The sequence below is a fragment of the Lycorma delicatula genome, chromosome 1 (genome assembly GCF_047948215.1).
Source record: "Lycorma delicatula isolate Av1 chromosome 1, ASM4794821v1, whole genome shotgun sequence".
Taxonomy (NCBI): domain Eukaryota; kingdom Metazoa; phylum Arthropoda; class Insecta; order Hemiptera; family Fulgoridae; genus Lycorma; species Lycorma delicatula.
In genome coordinates, this window is record NC_134455.1 from 337897870 (window position 1) to 337914574 (window position 16705).

The 16705-nt window shown below is 30.8% G+C and overlaps 1 protein-coding gene and 1 pseudogene across 2 annotated transcripts in view; both read left to right on the forward strand.

Annotated features, from left to right (window-relative positions):
* Positions 1–14449: 14449 nt before the first annotated feature.
* LOC142334310 (glyoxylate reductase/hydroxypyruvate reductase-like) overlaps positions 14450–16705 on the forward strand; it is a 99451-nt gene continuing 97195 nt past the window's right edge. Inside the window, exon 1 of one of the 2 annotated variants that reach the window (XM_075382244.1) lies at positions 14450–14705. The gene's annotated coding sequence lies outside the window, so the exon portion shown is untranslated. The remainder of the gene's footprint in view (positions 14706–16705) is intronic. The other variant, XM_075382247.1, reaches the window with a different exon arrangement.
* LOC142334308 (lysine-specific demethylase 5A pseudogene) overlaps positions 14705–16705 on the forward strand; it is a 36067-nt pseudogene continuing 34066 nt past the window's right edge.

The window sequence follows — 16705 nt, forward strand, 5'->3', positions numbered from 1 at the left end:
GGATGATCGTAGAAAATATAAGAATGCTAGTGATGAAGAAAGTAAAAGGAACTATCGGCAATTAAGAAATGCTATAAACAGGAAGTGCAAACTGGTGAAAGAAGAGTGGATTAAAGAAAAGTGTTCAGAAGTGGAAAAAGAAATGAACATTGGTAAAATAGACGGAGCATACAGGAAAGTTAAGGAAAATTTTGGGGTACATAAATTAAAATCTAATAATGTGTTAAACAAAGATGGTACACCAATATATAATACGAAAGGTAAAGTCGATAGATGGGTGGAATATATTGAAGTTATAGGAGGAAATGAATTAGAAAATGGTGTTATAGAGGAAGAAGAGGAAGTTGAGGAGGATGAAATGGGAGAAACAATACTGAGATCTGAATTTAAGAGAGCATTAAAAGATTTAAATGGCAGAAAGGCTCCTGGAATAGACGGAATACCTGTAGAATTACTGCGCAGTACAGGTGAGGAAGCGATTGATAGATTATACAAACTGGTGTGTAATATTTATGAAAAAGGGGAATTTCCGTCAGACTTCAAAAAAAGTGTTATAGTAATGATACCAAAGAAAGCAGGGGCAGATAAATGTGAAGAATACAGAAAATTAGTTTAACTAGTCATGCATCAAAAATCCTAACTAGAATTCTATACAGAAGAATTGAGAGGAGAGTGGAGGAAGTGTTAGGAGAAGACCGATTTGGTTTCAGGAAAAGTATAGGGACAAGGGAAGCAATTTTAGGCCTCAGATTAATAGTAGAAGGAAGATTAAAGAAAAACAAACATACTTGGCGTTTATAGACCTAGAAAAGGCATTCGATAACATAGACTGGAATAAAATGTTCAGCATTTTAAAAAAAATTAGGGTTCAAATACAGAGATAGAAGAACAATTGCTAACATGTACAGGAACCAAACAGCAACAGTAATAATTGAAGAACATAAGAAAGAAGCCGTAATAAGAAAGGGAGTCCGACAAGGATGTTCCCTATCTCCGTTACTTTTTAATCTTTACATGGAACTAGCAGTTAATGATGTTAAAGAACAATTTAGATTCGGAGTAACAGTACAAGGTGAAAAGATAAAGATGCTACGATTTGCTGATGATATAGTAATTCTAGCCGAGAGTAAAAAGGATTTAAAAGAAAAAATGAACGGCATAGGTGAAGTCCTACGCAAGAACTATCGCATGAAAATAAACAAGAACAAAACAAAAGTAATGAAATGTAGTAGAAATAACAAAGATGGACCACTGAATATGAAAATAGGAGGAGAAAAGATTATGGAGGTAGAAGAATTTTGTTATTTGGGAAGTAGAATTACTAAAGATGGACGAAGCAGGAGCGATATAAAATGCCGAATAGCACAAGCTAAACGAGCCTTCAGTAAGAAATATAATTTGTTTACATCAAAAACTAATTTAAATGTCAGGAAAAGATTTTTGAAAGTGTATGTTTGGAGTGTCGCTTTATATGGAAGTGAAACTTGGACAATAGGAGTATCTGAGAAGAAAAGGTTAGAAGCTTTTGAAATGTGGTGCTATAGGAGAATGTTAAAAATCAGATGGGTGGATAAAGTGACAAATGAAGAGGTATTGCGGCAAATAGATGAAGAAAGAAGCATTTGGAAAAATATAGTTAAAAGAAGAGACAGACTTATAGGCCACATACTAAGAAATCCTGGAATAGTTGCTTTAATATTGGAAGGACAGGTAGAAGGGAAAAATTGTGTAGGCAGGCCACGTTTGGAATATTTAAAACAAATTGTTAGGGATGTAGGATGTAGAGGGTATACTGAAATGAAACGACTAGCACTAGATAGGGAATCTTGGAGAGCTGCATCAAACCAGTCAAATGACTGAAGACAAAAAAAAAAAAGTTAAAAACAAGCAACTATCAATATTTTACTTACTCTTAATTTCATCTAAATTAATCCTAACCGTACAATTTAAATTAGAATTGACAAAATATTACATTTTAATTTTCAGTGCAGTTTTTAAATCACTTTTTATTTTTAAGTTGATTTTATTTTCCGTCTATTAATTTCATTTTTATTTTAATAATTGAAGAGCCTTACAAACATGTTGTCTATGTAAAAAAAATGCTACCAGAAATACAAAAGAAAGAAATCTGTGTCTTGATAAAAATAACAAATCAGATCCAAAGAAATTATGTAGTTGTTGTGTGAGCTATGACTATCTGGAACGCAGGAGTGCATATTTTTTTCAAATGTGTTTTAATAAAAATAGGAAAGAGAAACAGTGTAAATAATTTGGCTACCAAACAAGATATAAATATCTCCATAGAATTTAGAAATATTGCTTTTTTACCCTAACTTTTTGTATTAATTCCTTGATTGTTTATGTAAAATTGTTTTTAATATCAAAATGAAATCAGACTACCTATCATTATGATATAATAATCCAATCCTAAGCACTGATAAAGAAAAATATTTTTGTGCCTATGTAAGCAATGTAAGTTTTCATTTAAAAAAATTTCTATATAAAGTAATTTACAGCAGGACTGCTAAAGAAATATTCTATACAAAATTTTACAAAAATCATTAAAACTGACTCGTTTGATGAAGGATAAGTCTGAATTTAATTTAAAAAGTACATATGTACACAAATTGAATTGAGAAGATATTATTGAAGTAATTTACAAAAAGTGAGATAATATGAAAATTGTAAAACAAAATTTTTAACTTTTGTAAGAGATGGAAAAAAAGAAAATATGAAATACCTATGAACAAAATAACTAACTATTTTGTAATTAAATAATATAAAAAAATTTTACTTTAATTTTATAGTTATTATATTTAATATGGTGCCACAATTTATAAAAAGATATCATAATTATGATTCAGGATGTGGCACACTATACTACCACTTCCCCAATAATAAATATTTCCTTTGACTCCTACATTAAAATATTAAAGAAAATTTAAAAGAAAATTCCTTTAAATAATTATAAAACTCCTCAAGCCATAAAAGAAATTTTAGCCTCTTTTCCGATTTATTTATTTTAATTTAGGCTGTGCGTACATGAAGTGATCAGTTATTCCAAATTAGTACTGACAACCAGAAACTTGAATCAACAGGTTTAGTATAACTTGCAAACTTGTGCACATGATATTGCCTTAAGCAAAGATACAGTAAATCAATTTAGTTATATTGGTAAGAAAGATAATGTCATTATTGTTGGAGTAGACACATTTAACTGATTAAAATGAAATAATTAAGTAAAAACTGATGTGAACTGGAGTTTTATAATCTTATATACCTATTGCATGACTTAAATTTTGAAGTGATAGTAAAATTTTAAAATATTATTGTATTTATGTGAAAAATTAAACTCTTACTTTACCATTATACTATATCTTTTAAAAAATAAAAATTTTAATGAACTTTGATTACAAAAAAAAAAGAAACTAAGTAAAATAAGTGATCGAATTAAATAAAGCAAAAATTATGATTGGAAGGTGGCTTTTGGTTCTTAGACCACCTACTCCAAAGATACTCCTGTTCTTATGTAGTTAGACTTCCACTTCAAATCACAAGGGACTAATTTTTTTTTTCCATTATGAAGGTATAGATTTATATAAGGTTTGATTTTCAAAAGTCAAATAAATGAGCTATAAATTTTTGATGCTAAAAATATTTTTTACTAATTCACCAGACCAATGAGATTTGTACTGCATTGTTAAGTGATTTTATTAAACAATAGAAAATTTAGACTCTTTATGTGTCTTAAAATCATGCTATAGGTACTTTGAAGAACAGTGAACTCTTGGGCAAAGGTTTTTCTGCTTGATATCACTTTTAACTGAACTAAGTTAATTTTGTTGGCAGAATTATATTCTGGTTATACATGGTGTGTAACAGTATAGTTTGTTTTTCAATGTTTAAATAAAGGGAAAAGGAGGATAAAAAGCATGGCTGTTTGCTGATGACGGGCTAAAAATGATATAGAAATTCAGAGGACACTCGATACTTGGGATAAAAGGATTGCAATACAAGGAATAAAAATAAGTAGAGAAATCATCATGATATTAGAGGTAACCAGAAAAGAAAGAGAACAAATTGGAACACTTAAAATAGAAATGCTTGATGTTTTTTAACTATTTGGATAGTGAGTTGTCAGAGGATTGAAAGATTGTGGTGTATATTTGAGGGTAAGTCAATTATTATTCGCAATTTAGTTATATTTTTGTTTGTGTTGGTAGTACTGTCGTGTTGCGTAGATTACACATGCGTAGTTTAATTGTCTGTTCAGGTTTGATGCTGTTAGGTTAGTTCCATTAACACTGCCCTGCCGTTAACCATGGCTGCTCGGTTTCTGTTTGGACCAAAGAAGAGCAACATTCAGTGATCCGTTTTTTGTAGTCGGAAGGTGTATCAGGGACCGAAATTCATCAAAGACTTTCGGTACAGTTTGGGAAAAGTGTGTTGCCGTAACGGAGTGTCTACGAAAGGATTGAAAAATTAAAAAATGATCGCACAAGCGTTACGCACGACGAAGGAGCAGACGACCGTTTACCGCCACAAATGAGGAAAACATTGAGCGTGCACGTGACATGGTTTTCTTAGACAGACGAGTAACTATTGATGAAGTGGCACATCGTCTTCAAATTAGTCACAGTTCTGCCTACAAAATCATCCAGGGTTTCATAAAGTCTGTGCAAGATGGGTCCCAAAACAACTCACACAGTTGCATAAACAAGCGCGCTTGGACATCTGACAAAAAAAACATTTGGATCGCTATGGTAATGAGCAGGACATCTTCTTAAACAGAATCATCACTGATGACGAAACATGGGTCCATCATTACGAGCCAGATAGTAAACAGCAGAGTATTGTATGGAAACATCCAAATTCGCCCTGCAAAAAAGTTCAAGACCCAACCATCCACAAGAAAACTGATGTTTACGGTTTTTTGGGAAACAAAAGGCCCAGTACTGGAACATTATGAGGAAAGGGGCACAAAAATAAACAGTGCGCGTTTCAGTGAGATGCTTACTGCCAAGCTGAAGCCTGCAATTCGAAGCAAACACCGAGGACTGCTGTGGAAAGGTGTTGTGTTGTTGCACAACAACGCCCATCCACATACTGCTGCCCACACTGCTGAAACGCTCCAGAAACTCAACTTTGAAGTACTGGCTTATCCTCCGTATAGTCCTGATCTTGCCCCTTCGGTGTACCACTTGTTTGGTCCATTCAAAGAGGCTCTAAGGGGCCTCTTTGGTTGATTTACCTCGGATGAAACAGTGAAAGAAGCGGTGCATTCCTGGCTCACAGCTCAATCGAAAACCTTCTTTTATGAGGGCATCAGGAAGCTTGTGCAACGATGGACCAAGTGCGTTGAAATGCAAGGGGACTATGTTGAAAAATGATGTACATGTAAGTTTCCTATTTGTATTGCAATAAAATTTATAACTACATTGCGGATAATAATTGACTTACCCCCGTACAAATGTTATCACCATGTCTCTGTTTCCTTTCCTACTGTAATCCATTATTAGTTTGAGACTCATAATTTGGTCTGGACAGTTCCTCCATGGTCTGAAACCTCCCTGGTATTCTCCTAGTTCTTTCTTGAATTGTGAACTGATCCTGTTGAGGATGATTCTTAAAAGAATTTTGTGTGTTGTGTCTAGGAGTGAGATTCGTCTTTAATTGCTAGGGTCTGTTTTGTCCCCTTTTTTGTGTAGCAGATGGATGAGGGCTGTCGTCCAGTGTTCTGGTAGTTCTTGATCCAGATATTGACAAGTTCTTGAAGAGAAATTTTTGCTGATCTTCCTGCATGTTTTCAGATCTCTATAAAAGTCTGATCTTCTCCTGCTGCTTTGTAATTCTTCATCTCACCCCATGCTTGATAGACTTCTGTTATTGTGGGTCACAAAAAATATTTCAGATTTCAATGGAAATATCCATTTTGACCATCCCTGAATCCATTTTGGCATGATGTCTGTACATATGTAACTCGCATAATTAAAAAATAATTATCCGTAGGATGTTGAAATTTTGGATTTAGGACTGTTGTAACATTTAGTTGTGCACCTCCCCTTTTGATTGCAAATGACTGAACCAAAATCAAAAAAAAATTGGATTTTGGACTTTTTCTTAACTGCAGTAATAAGCCCTCATTGAGAGCTTTTCAACGATATATCATAAGTGATACTTATTTTCACTGGTTCCAGAGTTATTGCCAAATGAAATTAATTAATGAATAATTAATTAATAATTAATAATTAATAATTAATTAATAATTTTAATTAATGAGATATTTGGATCTTACAAGGGCACATCGTTTCGTATCAAGACTTCATCTCCTTTTTTTAATTTTTTTTTGTTTTTAATCTAAATATATTGATTTAGTGATAATTATTAACCAATGATTGTCAAAAAGTTCTTACTATAAATGATAAAACAAAAATAACAATAAAAAAAATATATATATGAAAAAATATCAGGGGTTAATGAAATAAAATTTTATGTACTTTTCATCTATAAAAATGTGTATATGTGATTTAATAGGTGCACAAGGAAGTCATGTGATGTCCAAATCAGATTTTTTATGTTTATTTTTGGTAAATTTATTTTTACTGTTACACTTGAAGGTTTATTTGAAATATAAAATTTTATCACTCCCTCTAATTCACTTCTTTTATCTTTCATGAACTGGGAATCAGCATAATGATTTGCACAAAAAATTTATAATATTATAAATAAATCACGATGTTTTTAAATAATTATCACATCTATTGTTCACTAACCACTCTTTGCTTCTTTCAGAATCTAAACAAACATTAATTACGGATTCTTTCCTTATTATTACTAGAAAATAATAACATTACACACACCATTTTTATTTACAACCATTGACGAATCAAAATAATTTTTCCATTAATTTGATAAGATAAAACAATAACATTACCTCAACAAAACCCTTTAGTTACCTATGGTATAATTATTAAAACAAGGTTAGAAAGCATATTGGTCCCTTGGAATGCTGTAGTCACAGTAGCAGTAATATTACACCTTTACAAGCTTTTAGACTATATATGAGACGTTGGTTTAATGATAACAATAATAGTTTATTCTTTTAAAATAAACTATTTTATACTCTTGAGTATAAAAAAATTAGGGTTACAGATTTAGAAATAAAATTTGATACAAATGAAAATGTTTCAATCAACATGTTAATGATTGTTGGTTGATTTGTTAGACCATGTTAGAGTGTGTACTGTTAACCATTAATATGAAAAATTTTCAGGAAGAAACATGTGAAAATTAATTTATTTTAAGCCAAATCTCCTACCAACAGTTAGCTATACTGAATGGCACATCTTTGATATAGTAGTGACCAATTCCTTTAGTGATCAACCTCTGTTACAAACTGTTTACTTAACTGTCATGAAAAGTAACCTACAATTACAAACTTTCAACTTATATAGAAAATAACAGCTACAGCCAATCTTGTTCATACTGACAAACCTGCCAATCTCATTCACATTTAGAAATCGGCCAACCTGAGATAAATTATCTGCTTTCGGAAATATAATACTTACATTGTTTCAACACAACAATGCCTCCTGGAGACAATCACAAAACATATCACATTAACATATACAAAATAAGATGGAGAAATAGCTCACAAATGTTAAAAATCTGGATTTAATGTCACCTTTAGAATATTGAACAAAAAACCACTGTGCATACAACACAATACAACCCCTGTGGAGCACAAAAACTGAACTGTTTAATGTTTTTTATTTCTGGAATAAGTAGACAGTTTATTTCTTTGTTGCTATTCTACATTTCTTTCTATTCTATGTAAATGTTTAATCTCAAAATATTTTCAGTATCATAGATCCTCAATTAGCTGTTTTTTTTAATTCCAATCTTTTTTCTTTCTCTATAGTTTTCACCTTCTACACTCTGCATCACTAGATAAACTGAACCTCAATATTTGTATTCATGGCCCACAAACCTACTACATCTTCACAAGAATTGGCTTCTCAATATTTTTATTCATGGCCCACAAACCTACTTCATCTTCACAAGAATTGGCTTCTAATTTCTCTCCCTTTCTATTTGTATTAAGACTTCTTAATGTTTAATTTTACCAGTCCTCTTAAGTTTCAATTCCTCCAAATTATAAAATCCTTCTGTAACATCACCACATTTTGAAGGGCATAACTACATTAATAAACACAGTTTTTGGCACATGAAAGTTTTATTGGGTTAATACAACTTTTTAATTCAAAAATGCAATCAGAATTTTTCCATCACCTACAGTTTTGTGTTATTACATTTTTGAAGTATTGCTTTTTTGTGGAATTCTACATACTTTTTTTAGAGATAACTTATATACTCATACATAAAAGAACATTTTCAATGATTTCTAAAAAGGGATCAGATACAAACATACCATTATGAAGACAATAGTAGTATATGCACAATTCATTTATAATAGGTTCTGACATGTCAGAACAAAATTGTCTCCCTAAAAACTCATTTCTTGGATTCACACCTGAATATCTCTCTGGATAATCTCAGCACTATCAGTAACAAGAATGAAGAATGTTTTCACCTGCAAATCTCATGGAAAACAGATACCAGTAACAATGGAGCATAAGAATACTCACAAATTACTGTTGGACAATAAAGAGGGGTGTCCTGGATGCCAAACACAAAAGGAAAACAACTACCACATTTTAAGTAAGTTGAATAGAGCTCTGCGTGTATGTAAATTCTTACATTTCTTTCAAAGTTTACCTATAAATCATAAAAAACAGTGGGTAATGGGGAAAATTTATTTACATATTTGAATTCAGTGTGAAAGGTTCTATTGTCATATATTATATTCCTTGTGCCAAAAAAAAAAAAAAAAATTAGTTTTGTTCCTCAAAACTATTTTCCTTTTGTCTATGTTTTGCTACAATGTTTTCAAAAGTTTCTGGCACGTGCCGGACAGTGTTTTGATGTGTACATTAATTCATCCACTCTTTGAATTTCTAATAACTAAGTAACAGAAATCTTCTGTGGTGTATTCTCTTCATATCTGACTATACAATTTCTCATTAAATAAAATAAGGAATTTGTCCTTTCTGTCACATTTTATTAATTTTGTTTTAGTCTTATTTAATTTCAAACTGGAACTTTTCAAATTAGCAATAAATTCATGTCTTTCAGCATTTCTTCTAACTCACCTTAAATTTTTGCAAAAATAATAATGTCATCAGTGATTCTTAACAACTTTATTTTTCCCCTAAATTACTCTACTCATTATTACTTTAATTCCTAATTTTCAATTTCTATGTACAAGTTGAATTACAACAGTGACAGATTTCACCATTGTCTCGGAGCTTTCTGAGTCACAGCTACACCTTTTCTTTATCTTCTACTCTCTTAACCTTCCGCCAGGTGCACCTCATAGAATCACATGAGCAGGCGCATGTTGCACTATTTACAACAATTGTGAAAACCTATTATTATCAACTATAATCATGTTAATTTGTTTAATAATTTATTATTACAATAGTTATCATCAAATACTATGGTTTTAATTTATAATATTGTTTTAATAATACTATATTTTTTATGGTAAGTAAGATAGTTATTCAAAAAGTCCAAAAATAAGAAAGGTATTTAATTGTACAATTTATTTAAATCAAAATTGACTTATATGTAAAATTTAATTATTGAAAATACAAAAAAATATGATTTACATATTTATGATAAAAAGTTGTCAATGGTCTTTTATTAATCTAGTTTTTTTTCACTGCATGTCAAACAAACAGTTGGCTTCTTTCCATGTTGTTTGTAAATGAAACACCAATACTTGTCATACTTCATGGAGGCTGACAAGTTCTTCTTCCTATAACTTATCCAGCAGGTTCTTCTCTTCTTTGGAGGCTCACTGGAAGTTAAAGCTTTCTGCTCACTTTCTTGTCAATAGCACTCTAAATATACAGAGATATCTCAAAATAGCGATTTGATTTGAGCTTGTTCAGTTAGGTGTCCTTTCATTAAATCCATAGCAAGATTTTTCTGAAAAATTCTTTTTCTTGATATATTTTGGGATTTGGGAAGGAGAGGAGAACTTAGCATTTCTGCTTGTTAAGATTCATTAGCACGTAAAATATCACAAGAGGCCAGCATGTTGTTATTCACAATACAGAATAAGCAGCGCACATTTTATTGCATGTTTCAACTCCTTCTTTTGTCATATTATGATCTAATATGACTTCTGGTTTTTTCGTCTCTTCATCAACAGTCTTGATGTCATGCATTGAAGACACTAAGATGCCTGCTTTGTTTTTCTCAGGAACATGACACTATCATTTTGTCATCCTGAAATGCAAACACCGAATTACCTCCTCTGTTTATTTGGTTGAAATTATGGAGGAATTTGTGCCCTATTCTTCTTCAATGTGCCAATCATTGTTATTCCTTTTTCTAGCATGGTTTCAACAAAAGTTATGCTGGTGTACCAGTTATCAATTGGCAAATTTTTATTAAATTTTTCAATTGGAATGACAAGCCTTTTTATGATCTCAGTTGGGGTATTGTCAACTTGATAGGGTCTCAGTGGCTGCTTCCCACAGTAGACCTCTAAATTACTACAAAAAAAGTTTTGTACATCACATAATGCAGACATTTTCTGGCCCTATTTGGCCGGCTTGGATGGCATGTATTACACAAAAGAACACTGACCTCTAAAGCAATGCAACATTTCATCGATAGTAACCAGCTCTCGGTAGCATTGTAACTATCAATACAATTTCTTATAAATAGGTCCAAAATAGACCTAATTGCCACAAGTTTATCTACTTACAACACTCATTTTTTGTACTCAAATCATCAAATCTGATGCATCGGAGCAAAAACAATAAATGTTTGTTGCTCACTGCAGCTCTCACTACCTGTACACCCATTCCATCACTTGCCCAGATTTCAACTACATTTGTGTGGTTACCTTTTCATAGACCAATCAAATGAAGACCCAATAACGCGAGTATTTCATTATGATTAGTCGGTAAACAATCATTCTCTCTATGATAATTTTCAGATATTTAAGTAATGTACATGTTAAGTATATTTTATAATATCATCTATCATATTCATATCCATTATTTGCAAAAAGTTTTTACTTCAGTTTCTATACCCTAGAGATCTGGGTTTTGATCCAGGAAACTTTTTGACGATATTTTTACAGAGTGTTTTGAATTTAACTTTTAATTCTATTGTGCACCAAATGGTTGAAAATTTTGATTTTAGTTTCATCTTCTAACTCACTATCATCTGAGTGTTCATTGTATTTGATATGTAAAGTGACTGAGATCATTTAGATCTCAGTCACTTTCAAGAAAATCATTATTATCACAATATGCATCATCATCATCATCATCTGAAAGCTCCTGAAGAACACATGGGATGTCACTTAACTTTAATATCTCTAGCCATAGCAGTAAAACAAACAATAAACTAATCATAAAACTGTAAAATATACTAAAAAGAATCACTAAAGTTGTAAGCGAAAAATGTCACATGGATAGGAGCACAGAGTATAAATAATACAACAGTCACTAACACACTCCCGGAAGTGGGTATCTGAGTACTGAGGAGTGGTGTGGAGAGAAGTATGTCTGTGCAAGGATAGTGAGGTAAGATAAGAGAAAGGAATACATGTCTCAATTGGCTTTCTAAATTCACAGAATCAGCCTGCACACACAATCAAACAACACTGATGTAAAATTGACAATGGCACTCCCTGCTAGAAGGTTAAATAATAGCAAATTCAAAACGTTTTGAATCTAAAATTGGATTCTAAATGCCTAATTCAAAAATTAATGCTGTCAGCTGTAACATAAGCTAGCTAATGCCAGGCAATGTTCTGCAGCACCAGTCACTGAAGACTGTCACAAGAGCAACTGAAAATGTTTTGACATCAGTTATTGAAAGTTTTATATTTATTAAATCTTGTTGTTGACTAACAACAAAATTTTTTAATTAAATGTATGACTTAAATCATTGTTATTTACTATCAGCAAAAGATGAAAATTAATGTACATTAAGATATACCATTCTTATCCTAAAGAAATAAGCAAATCATTTTTACATCTGGTATAAATAAAAGAAATAATAATAAAGAAGAAATAATCATAAAATAAAGAGCTGAAAGAAAAAAATTGCATTAAAATTATGTCTACAAAGAGGAACTGTAAATAATTTCTAATTATCCTGTTTGTGGAAGTGTTTTTTTTTTCTTTTTTTGTGTAAATACTTGATAAAATATTTCAAAAACCCACTAACATTTTTTAGCTCATTAGACAATCTTTTTTTGTTCCTTTTTATTATGAGACAGCAAATTTAGTTCTGCTGTCCATAATAATTCTACATTATATGTTATAATAGAATATTATAATGTATTTTAGCCACTGATTTGCAGTTTTTGTAGCATCTGGGGGTAACTAACTTTCAAAAAAAGGCTTTTATTTCTTCTTACACTGTAGATATCTATACAATTTGTAATAGCAATAAAAATGCGATTTGACTATAAATGAAACTTTTATATATAATAGCAAAGGAGAATTCATAATTTATAATCCTATTTTCTATTTATTTCAAAAACTGAAACACACTTACAAGAACATACCAAGGCCTAATGCAATGACTTAAGTAATTTTAACTAATGAATAAACTTCAAAGGAGGATATCAATTAATTATTATGAGTGTTTTTTTGTCATTAAAATTCTATTTGTACTTCTGTAAAATTAAATTTTAGTTATTTATCTAATAAAATTCCATTCTTTCAGTTTCAACCTAATGTTTTGTTTTATCTTTGGCTAATTACAAGTCAGAAACTAAAATTTGTCTGAGTTCTGCTTGTGATGTGGGATGCTGAATGTTTTTTTTTTTTAAATATAGCGTTTTATACCACATTTCATCTCGCAAATTGATGGTATAGAATTAAACTTGATTTAGTATGCTTTTTGGAATACACAGTCTGATTCACCATGTTTTTATAAAACTGATTGATTCTCTTTCCTATTCTAAAAGTTGTGTAGAATAGTTATTAAAAGATGAAATAAATAGTATAAAAACATGTCACAAAAATCCCACAACTCTAATATGGATTTAAGTTTGATAAAATCAAGAATAATTTCAAATAACTATAATGCAATTTCAGTTGCAGTAAAATTCTGAGATTATTCTCATATAGGGGTTTTAAATGTTTTTGGAAGCCTGTAAAAACTTTCATACAGCTTGAGGAAAATGTGGTTCACAAGATGCAAAAGGTGAGACACTTACATTCTATATGTAAAAAACCAAACTAGCAAAGAAAAATGTAAACAGATTACTGCTGAGCATGAACTAAGGTCCTACAGAATGCTAGAATAGATATTTTCCTTTTAAGTTCATATAAAATATAAAGTTAAATGAGCTTTACAGGCCAATGTGCAAATTGTTTCTATATTTACTTTTTATGATAAGAATATGTTAACGTACAGTTTGTACATTAAGTGCTTGTTTGCTTGGTTTTCCAACCTATCTTCTTGTAGTTTCATGTGGTAATACTTTGAATATTATTCTGAAATAATTCAATACTCTACAATAGTCGTTCACACAAAATATCTAGAAATCTTCTCAAGGATCATGTAATGTTTAATTTAAAAACTTGTCCCTGTAAATTATCTTTGAAAAACTTATTACGGCATTACAAAATAGTTTCTTCCAAAATTGACAAATCCTCAAAATCGGAAAATTTTGTTGGCAATTTATATTATATTGATTCATATTTATTTGTTAATGAGTGCTGAAAAAAGAAAATTATTCTATGCCTGCAACTTCTAACATAATTCAATTGTAAGTATGATTTACGCATGTAGTCCCTTCATCGGCGTTAGTGATCAAACCTAAAGAATCTGAAGGCAATCTACGTAACGACCTTGAGAAAAGCTTTACTTTAGCAGTTTACATGTGCCGTTAACACATTTATTAAATATTCTAATTGTCAAAATATTAAAGCAAATGCGTATGTAATCGGCAAACCCGAGTATATTACAGTCTATACAGATTCAATACCGTTTGCTTATCTTACATTCTCGCCGTTTGTGTGCAACATACAAATAATCTTCTAACTGTAGATGTTATTACGCCATACGTTCAACCTTCACCAGTCTGATGGTGAATCTGTAACTACAACTGGATAGCTCTATTTTAATTCTGGTTTTTATCTTATTTTCTAGTATGCAGTCGAAAATGAGAATTACTTAATATCTGATATTGCATCTTATATATACCAGAAGATTGTAGGTTGGTTTGGTACTTAAATATTTGCTAGGAAAAACTTCAACCTTGGTAATTGTTGATGAAAAGAAGTATTTGTATGAACCATTATAAAGTATACCATAAATGCATACAGCATGGTACTGCACAAGTGAAATAGTTCAAGCACCCCCTCCTTCATGTGAAAGTATTCCTAGTTACGCCCACTGCATTACAATAATGGTGCAGAACTTCGTTGATAATTAATTACAAATATTCACTATAATTGCTCTTATAAACGTGTAATCCTTCAGGAACATTCGTAAAGACAGCAATCAACAGGATAACAAGTGCAACCATACAACTTAGTTTTAATGAAACTGTGACTATAGACGTAGTGAAAGGAAATACTGAGTAACCACTTTTAACGGTACTGCATTACTCATTCACCTCATTACCGAAGTTGACAGCGCCGAGCTGTTCATTATGTTAAGAATTTGCTTTTAGAAATACTTAAGTAATTAAAAGCATGTAATTTTGAATAATTTATCCAGTATTTAATTTACTATGTATGAATGTGTTAGAATTTTGGGCACAATATGGCGATAGAGGTTTGCTAGTAATTATTTGCTGATGATTTTAAGGCTCTTTTACTTAATATGCACTAAACCGAATTTTGAGGTAAGGATAAATTAAGTATGTATTACATTTTTTCATCTCTTCCGTAATTATGCTTAGTTATTAGCTGATAAGCAAAAGTTGCATACAGTATTCTGTCTGTTAATTGGTCTGGTTTAGTTCCAGCTAGGACTAATTTTTTATTTAGTTATCTACTGTTGAGTGTTTATGGAGATGTTCAGAGTTTATCACTTTCTTACTAAATGATGGGACAAACAAAACATCGTTTCTTTTGAATGATTATTACAATAATTCGCGTATGTACATGAACTGATTTTAACTCAAAAAAGTAAATTCAGTTGACATCGTAGGTTGACATTTGGATATGGCAGTCCTGCACGTACGCATTCCGTGTAAAAGGTGTAGTTTGGTAACTTTTGTTTTATTTATTCTCGCTGTTGAGTATAGTTAATACCTAAAACCTCAAGAACTTTGTTTCAGAAGAATAAAAAAAGTTAAATTAAATTTTACTCGATCGATTTAAAGTAAAAAACGCATGCGCTTCATTAAAGTAAATCCTAATTATTTACACGAAGGTAAAGGACATATTTTTTATTAGTAGTGCATTTTTATGATGTCTTCAGTGATTATTCTACCAGGTTTTCTTGATTATCAGTGCTTATCAGCTGATAATATTTGTTGAGTTATCAATTGATTTGGTAATTAGTTGCTGTAAATGACGTTTTCTATTGTCTATTTTACCGGTGTTGTTTACCTTAGCAGCTTGTTTCTTTAATATAAGTAATTTTACCCATTTATGAGCTGCTTACTGGTAGATTATGATTTAATTATTGCATGGTCCTAACTTCATAATATCTTAATCAATTTGACAAAATGATGTTCTTTCTGAGTTAGTCTGTGTACTAGTATCAGATTTAAATTCATTGTGTGAGTTTTGAGTGTAATAATTTCATAATTTCCCATCAAACCAACATGTGATTTCAATATTTATATATTAATGTTGATGTCAGCAATGTTTGATGTGGGATCTTGTCACTAGTGTAAAGTATACAATTCTTTAATATCTGGGATACTGGCCGATGAATTTTTAGCAATGTTTTGTGTTGCATGATCTTATGGTCTAAGACTTTGAATTTAATAAAGTCAACTGAGATATTTTTGTTACATTTTTATGAAAGTGAAGAACTGTGAACAAATCTCTTTCTGATAAAGGTCAACAACAAATTTGTTAAGAGAAACTTTAAACTGCCATTATTAATTATAGTTCAGTGTTTCATGTTATGATAATTTAGATTATGTTGAAATAGTAGTCTTTTCTAAATAGGCATGTTGCATAAAAAGTGGTTTTGTTTGTAAAAAAGATTCAAGCAAACCATTTTTTTTAAAATAATTTATAATTTGACATAGTTTAAACCCATTATGTAGTATAATTGTATGGATCCTTTTCCCAATGTAGCTTTGAAGTAAAAATGAAAATTGAACATATTTTGTGTTTGTGCTGAAATATTTTATGGAATTTATTCATAAACATTCACTTATAACAATAATCTAGCTACAAATTGACCAATTTTAACATGACTCACACTTTTTTTGACAATTTGGAAGGAACCTAACCTTCAACTACAAAGTACCATCAACTACTAAATATCACATTAGTAAATAATAATGCGACATTTTCTGTAAGTTCTGTAACAGAAAAAAATTTCAGGGTATGGAAATTAAGCTTAGATACATTTTATTGTTAGTGAATCTTTAATAAATTATTTATTATAGCATCTGTTTTTGACTAGC